This window comes from Rhinopithecus roxellana, chromosome 21, assembly GCF_007565055.1.
Source record: "Rhinopithecus roxellana isolate Shanxi Qingling chromosome 21, ASM756505v1, whole genome shotgun sequence".
In the NCBI taxonomy this organism is placed as follows: Eukaryota; Metazoa; Chordata; class Mammalia; order Primates; family Cercopithecidae; genus Rhinopithecus; species Rhinopithecus roxellana.
In genome coordinates, this window is record NC_044569.1 from 66,177,424 (window position 1) to 66,183,423 (window position 6,000).

Sequence of the window (6,000 nt, forward strand, 5' to 3'; positions counted from 1 at the left end):
GTGGAAGTCACTAGTGCTACTCACCCATAACCACTTCTCCCTTTTTCAGCACAAGAAATATTGAATTGGGATTAAACAGGGTCATATGTCGAGTTCTGGCCAAAGTGATGGAACTCACCTCTAGGTGAGATCACATAATTGCTAGAACAAGACCCTGCAGCATTTCCTTCTCAATGCTGCAATGATCTTGCAAGCTCACATCAAGACCAAGATTCCATCAGAGTCCTTGAGTGACTACGATGAGCAGGGTCCACCTGCCAACCACACAGGATGCAGCACGGGAAGGAAAGAAACTAGTTAGCCATGGAGACTTGGAGGTATTTGTTACTGCAGCATAACCTCACCTATCTTGCTGGCACGTCACTGTTTAAAAAAGAGAAAAATCTGCAAAAGCATCCCATCAATCTGTTTTCTAAATCAGATAATAGGGAAAAACAGCATTTGTTTCAAAATTCAACTTCATCAGGAACGGAACACTATCTTGAAAAGCAGAGGGTGCTGACAGTATAGGTGGGTTCAAACAACTCTGAGGGAATTAGAAATGAAAACAGAATGACCCTCAACAATGTAAGGATTGAACTGTATGGAATTCAGCTAAAAAGACTACAATGAAAAGGCCACCTTCTGACAACAGGAACAGCCATTTATGAAGCAGTGAGCTCCTCAGTGAAAAAGGCATTTAAGTCAAGGCTGGATGACCATACTTTATCTCCCCAGAAGTCCAATCCTACCTCTCTTGAGGTTCCATTGAAGTTAATTAGAATCAGGTCTTCCTATAGGGAGTTGAATTTTGTGTCTCCCCCTACACCCAATCCCAACCCCTTGAGTCCATTACCTATCACAGAGTCCATTATCTATCAGGTGCCAATAAACATCTGCGAAATGAATAAATGAGCATTGTAGAAAGGAAGCAGGCACTGGAGGCAAAGATCAGTCTAATAGTGTCTAGGGATCCTCCAGCCTAAAGCTAAACACATCTGAGGGTGGGGAGCCTCCTTCTTATAAAAAAAAAAAATTAAGCATCAATGGACACTTTATTATGATTTATCACTGTACACAATTTAAAACCACAATGAAACCTAACACTGCACTGTGGCTATCTTTGTTCTTGGACGTGCATTTACATGCGCAGGCTACTGTTTTGCCATATGGAATTTTGTGTGTGAAGTGTTTATTCTATTAAAAGAAAACCACACCCTTGTTTCTATTGCACTATTATATTCCTTATTATCCCATCATATGTGTTTTCTTCTTGCAGCAACACAGTACACACCCTGTACTATTGCTGACATAAAAATTACTTGTCAAAAATACCTCTAGCTTAGCACCATATTACTCATCTGATCTTTGCAAAGCACTGGCCTTTGTTTCACCTGGAACTAGATAACCCAACTACTTTTACTAGTGACTCCTGAATGCTTGTAGTAGAAGGATAAATGCTAGTGTCACCTATGGTTTTAAAGTCACCTTCTAAAACAAAACTATATTAGAGGTGAATAATAAATCTTTCAAGTTTTTAACTTCATTTTTCAAGGGATTTGGAGGAAAATGGTGAAGAGAGAATCTGTCACAGATACCAAGGTGCTACTGCAGTGTAAATGAGAGTATACCAGGAGCCTTTGGCCCTCAGCAATCTGTCTTCCTACAAGAAAAATCGAAAGCCCATTTCCATAACCATCCTTATTCCCTGCTACTAGTGTAGGATGCGTAGGACTCTGCCCTCTAGGAGAAAATGCTAATGCCGGAGTGTCCTGCTAAGTCTGAAGGTTATGTTTTTTCATTGCACTCTTACCAAGATAACCCCAGATCCGGTTAGGCTGACATCAAAACAGAACTATCCTTGGAAAGAAAAGAACAGGCCAGAGTTTTTGGAAAAGCCCCAATAACCTAAAGATAAAATGCAGAATGAGAGTCTACTGGTTCATGGCTATCTAAATGGAAACTTCACTCAAGCTGTTTTCTCTGTTCTTTTTCTGCTGCCCCCAACAGCCCTTCCTTCCACCTCCCAGTACTCACTGCTAGCGTGTCTCTCTTAATATTACAAACACTATTACAATGAAGGAACAGGAGAAAGACAGTATTTCATAAGAAGGTCACCTCATTTGACCAGTGCTCAATTAGAGCACTGGGCAAAAGTACAATCAGCCTTCCAATGACATCTTTTCAACAAAGGATACCCCACCTCTAGACTGAAGCCTAAATATATTACTACAGATAAGAAAGCAGGCATCTATGGAAACCTCACATTCAGATACAACCGCCTGTGTATTAATTATATCAAAATTCCCATCAAAGGAAACCAGGTGGGATTTCTACAATCTCAAATTCACCCTTCACCTACCTCCAATGGCTTCTTCAAAGGGAAGGTATAAAGTCATTTGCAATTTCTTTCTCTGAACCTGGAGTTTTAGCAGCCCCCACACCTTCTCACAGATAGGAACGATGCTGATGCAGAAACCACCCAAACAGCCCTGTGCCAGCACTGTCGGCCCAAATGACCCAGAGACACCCAGGCGGCTACCCAGATCGTGGGGGGGGTTACCTGAATCTGTCACCGAGTCTCTTTCACCCCCTTCTGCGTGATGACATCAAGTGGAAATGGTACGTGTTTAGGAGGCAAGAGGCTGACAGGCAGGAAACACAATTGAGACTGAGCTTTCTTCAGCCTGCAGTGAAATACATGCAGGAGGGGTTAGATACGCGCCTCAGAGAAGGAAATCCAAGCGCCCTCCCGTGCCGGCGGGGCTGGAGCGGGTACACTGGGGAGGTGGAGCAAGGCGGTTGAGGTGTGGAGGGCTGGCGGCTGAGAAGGGGGCGTCACGGCTCCTAATTGTCTCTATAGGATAAATAACCACCTCCCCTCTCCTCCGCAGTCTCCCCCGCCCACGAGTTCCCCTCTGGTGGCAGAGCGTCTACTAGCAACAGTAAGCCCTAGGAAAAAGAAATCGGAGCGGGTGGAGAATAACATCTTGGGGCAAAGACACACTAGCAAAATCTACTAGGTAACCCGGTCATAGGGGAATGCGGGGCGCCTAGTTACCCGCGCAGACACACAGCGCGGCAATCTGGAGCATCTTTCTTTCGTTTGCCCCTGTCCGCTACCTCATCAAGTCACCGTCACTCTGTTTTGGCGATTTCCCTACTCTCTCCAGACCCGGGCAGCGCTCCCCAAGCCATGCCCCCACCCCAGGCGGGATTGGAGACCGCCGCTTCCGCGCAGCGCCCCACGAGTCCAGCTGGCTTTGTCCTGCCGCTGTCCTTTCAGGAGCAAGCGCCCCAGGCGAATGTGTCTGCACAAAAGACCCCCAACATCTGCCCGTCACAGCGTCCTCTCCTTCCAGGAGGGGCCCCGGGGCAACTTCTAGGGGTGGAGAAGGCGCGAGACAAGGGGACCGAGGGGCGACGAGCTGGGGTGTGTGCGGGCCGGGGGCGCAGCTGGGACGAGCGCGCGCGCACGTGCACACCCAGGGGCGCGCGCGGCGCGGGCACGAGGCAAGCTCCCTCGGACCGGAGCTCCAGGGGGCATCCGAGGACTCTGCCGAGCCGCCGACAGCGCCGCTCCCCGCCCCACGGCCGCCCGCTCAACTCCGCCAGCGCTCGGGAGACACGCAACTCCCGGGACCACCTCCCGCGCGCCCCGCCAGACCCCGCGCTCCTCTCCCCGGGACCCCGTGGCCCCGCCACCCCATCCGCCGTCCAGAAGATCCCCCCAGTTACAGCAGGCGGCAGCTGCCCTTTCCCGCTTTCCCGGCTCCGGCGCGGCTGCCGTGGGGGCGCAGACATCCCCGCGCGCCACTCTGTGCGCCCCCGACCCGGAGCGGGCAAAGAAACAAACCGAAACTCACCGACCTTTCTCCGTGGCAGGCTTGGGCGCTCGCTACAGAGGCGGCGGCAGCGGCGACAGCATCGCCAGGTGGTCCCGGCGCGCCCGCCCGGCTCAGCCAGACGCGCGCCCCGGGCCGGCAGCGGCCGCTCCTCCAGCCGAGAGCCACGGGGCAGGCGCTGACAGCGCAGCGGCGGAGCCTGCAGCCCCAGCTCCCGGCCGGGCCCTTCGGGCGACACCCTCACCTGCCTGGCCGCCCTCTGCGTTCGCGGTCGGACACCGCCGCCAGGCGCTGGGCACCGTGCGGGAGCTTTTTGTCACTGAGACTCCGGCACCAAAGCGGGTGGGGGGAGAGGCTGGGCTCAGCTCCCCGCGGCACCGCCCTCCCCGGCGGCTCCACCCCCTCCTCCCCGCCCCCAGCCCGGCGGGCCCGGGACTTCTGTCCTTCAGTCCCGAATCGCCCACCTCCCCCGGGGTGAGGGGCTGCCGGCCCTCTCTTGCGCGCTCCCTCGGCTTTGCCCCCGGTGCCCACCCTAGGCCAGGATCTCGACGCCGTCTCTCTACGGTGCAAAAGCGGGTCCCGAGCTGGCGGCAGGTGTGAAAGCAGGCCGGGGCAGCCGGGAGGAGGGGCGGGGTCGGGGTGGGGGCCCAGGGCCGCGGTGGGCGGGTTGGGGGGTGCCCAGTCTGTGCCTAGGTCCCAAACAGCGAGCGGGAGGAGCTGAGATCATCAGGTTTCCAGAAGCTGCCCTGCATCCTCGTCACCGAAGAAACTTTTTGGCTGCCCCTAAAAGTTCACCTAGTCCAGTCAGGGTAGGGCCCCGCTTTCCAAAGAGGCCCGAATGGACACCCCACTGCTTGAATCCCTCGAATGAGGGACAAGAAGCAGGGGAGTAAGGAGATGCAAGTCCTAGGGGTTATATGGAAGCGCGAACCCCACGGAAACTCGGGGCCCACCCTATTCCACACCTTAAAACCTAACTTCGACCTAGGAAGGTGCTTAGAATGTCTTGTTCCACGGAGAAAATCTCCCGCCTCTTGAGTTAACTGCGAAATAGGAGAATGGAGGAGAAAGGTCCTTGGTAGAAGATGGTTCCATGCCCTTTGGTGCCTTCTTAAAGGATTTCCCTGCAGAATGAAAACCTAAAACTCGCTTCTAGAGCTCAGATGAAGTTCAGCCTGCGGACGTTCCCGCAGGGAACGTAGGGCTCAGCTGTGTGTGATCCCCACGGATTCCGGCGGTACTTACCGCCTTTCCCCACTGCTGGAGTGGAGCCGTCTTTGTCTTACGGTAGTATCCGCAAGGAAAAAGCTCCCAGTTTCACTCCCCCAAGTAGCTTACTGAAATGCTTCTGCCAAGATTTCTTTTTTTTTTTTTTTTTTTCTTTTTTTGAGACCTTCTCTCGCTCTGTCCCCCAGGCTGGAGTGCAGTGGCGCGATCTCAGTTCACTGAAACCTCCGACTCCTGGCTTCAAGCGATTCTCCTGCTTCAGCTTCCCGAGTAGCTGGTAGTACAGGCGCCCACCACCATGCACACCTAATTATTGTATTTTCAGTAGAGATGAGGTTTTGCCATGGTGGCCAGGCTGGTCTCGAACGCCTAACCTCAGGTGATCTGCCCACCTCGGCCTCCCAAAGTGCTGGGATTACAAAGATAAGCCACCGCGCCGGGGTTTTTTTTTTGTTTTTTGTTTTTTTGTTTTTTCAGAGGAAACCCTATGAACCAATGGAGAATCTAGGTAACCTACCATAAAACTCTCAATGTACTCAGAGCACCCTTGTCATGTCCCACAATTACGACCTGTTGATGGGGTTTCCAAAAGTGCTGTCCGTAAGCACATACATAAAACTGGTCATCTAGAAACAGATAAAGCTGCATGGGTATCAGGTGTCCCTGGGATCCCAATTAAAACGTTGCCTTCTATGGTCATCTGACTGATCCTTATCCCTTTGTTTGCCCAAGCTAAAACCTCTGGTACACCTGAAAAGAGTGAAAGCTGTACCCACGTTTTAGAAGCCTAAGGTAATCTTGAAGTAGAAGACTTCGAGAGTCTTTATTTTAAGCCTCAACGTCAGGGCAGGAGGGATAATTTTTTTTTTTTTTTTTTGAGACAGGGTCTCACTGTGTTGCCCAGGCTGGAGTGTGGTGACCAAAATCCTGGCTCACCACAACCTCGATC

The 6,000-nt window shown here is 52.1% G+C and overlaps 1 protein-coding gene across 4 annotated transcripts in view; it reads right to left on the reverse strand.

The window, feature by feature from the left end:
* The window catches only part of RNF152 (ring finger protein 152), a 90,115-nt gene extending 85,981 nt beyond the window's left edge, over window positions 1–4,134 (reverse strand). The window contains exons 1-2 of one of the 4 annotated variants that reach the window (XM_010388816.2): window positions 3,850–4,134; window positions 2,543–2,666 (exon numbers count right to left, since the gene is read on the reverse strand). The gene's annotated coding sequence lies outside the window, so the exon portion shown is untranslated. Of the gene's footprint in view, window positions 1–2,542; window positions 2,667–3,845 lie in introns of all 4 variants that reach the window. The other 3 variants (XM_030926100.1, XM_010388817.2, XM_030926101.1) reach the window with 3 other exon arrangements.
* Between the last annotated feature and the right edge of the window lie 1,866 nt (window positions 4,135–6,000).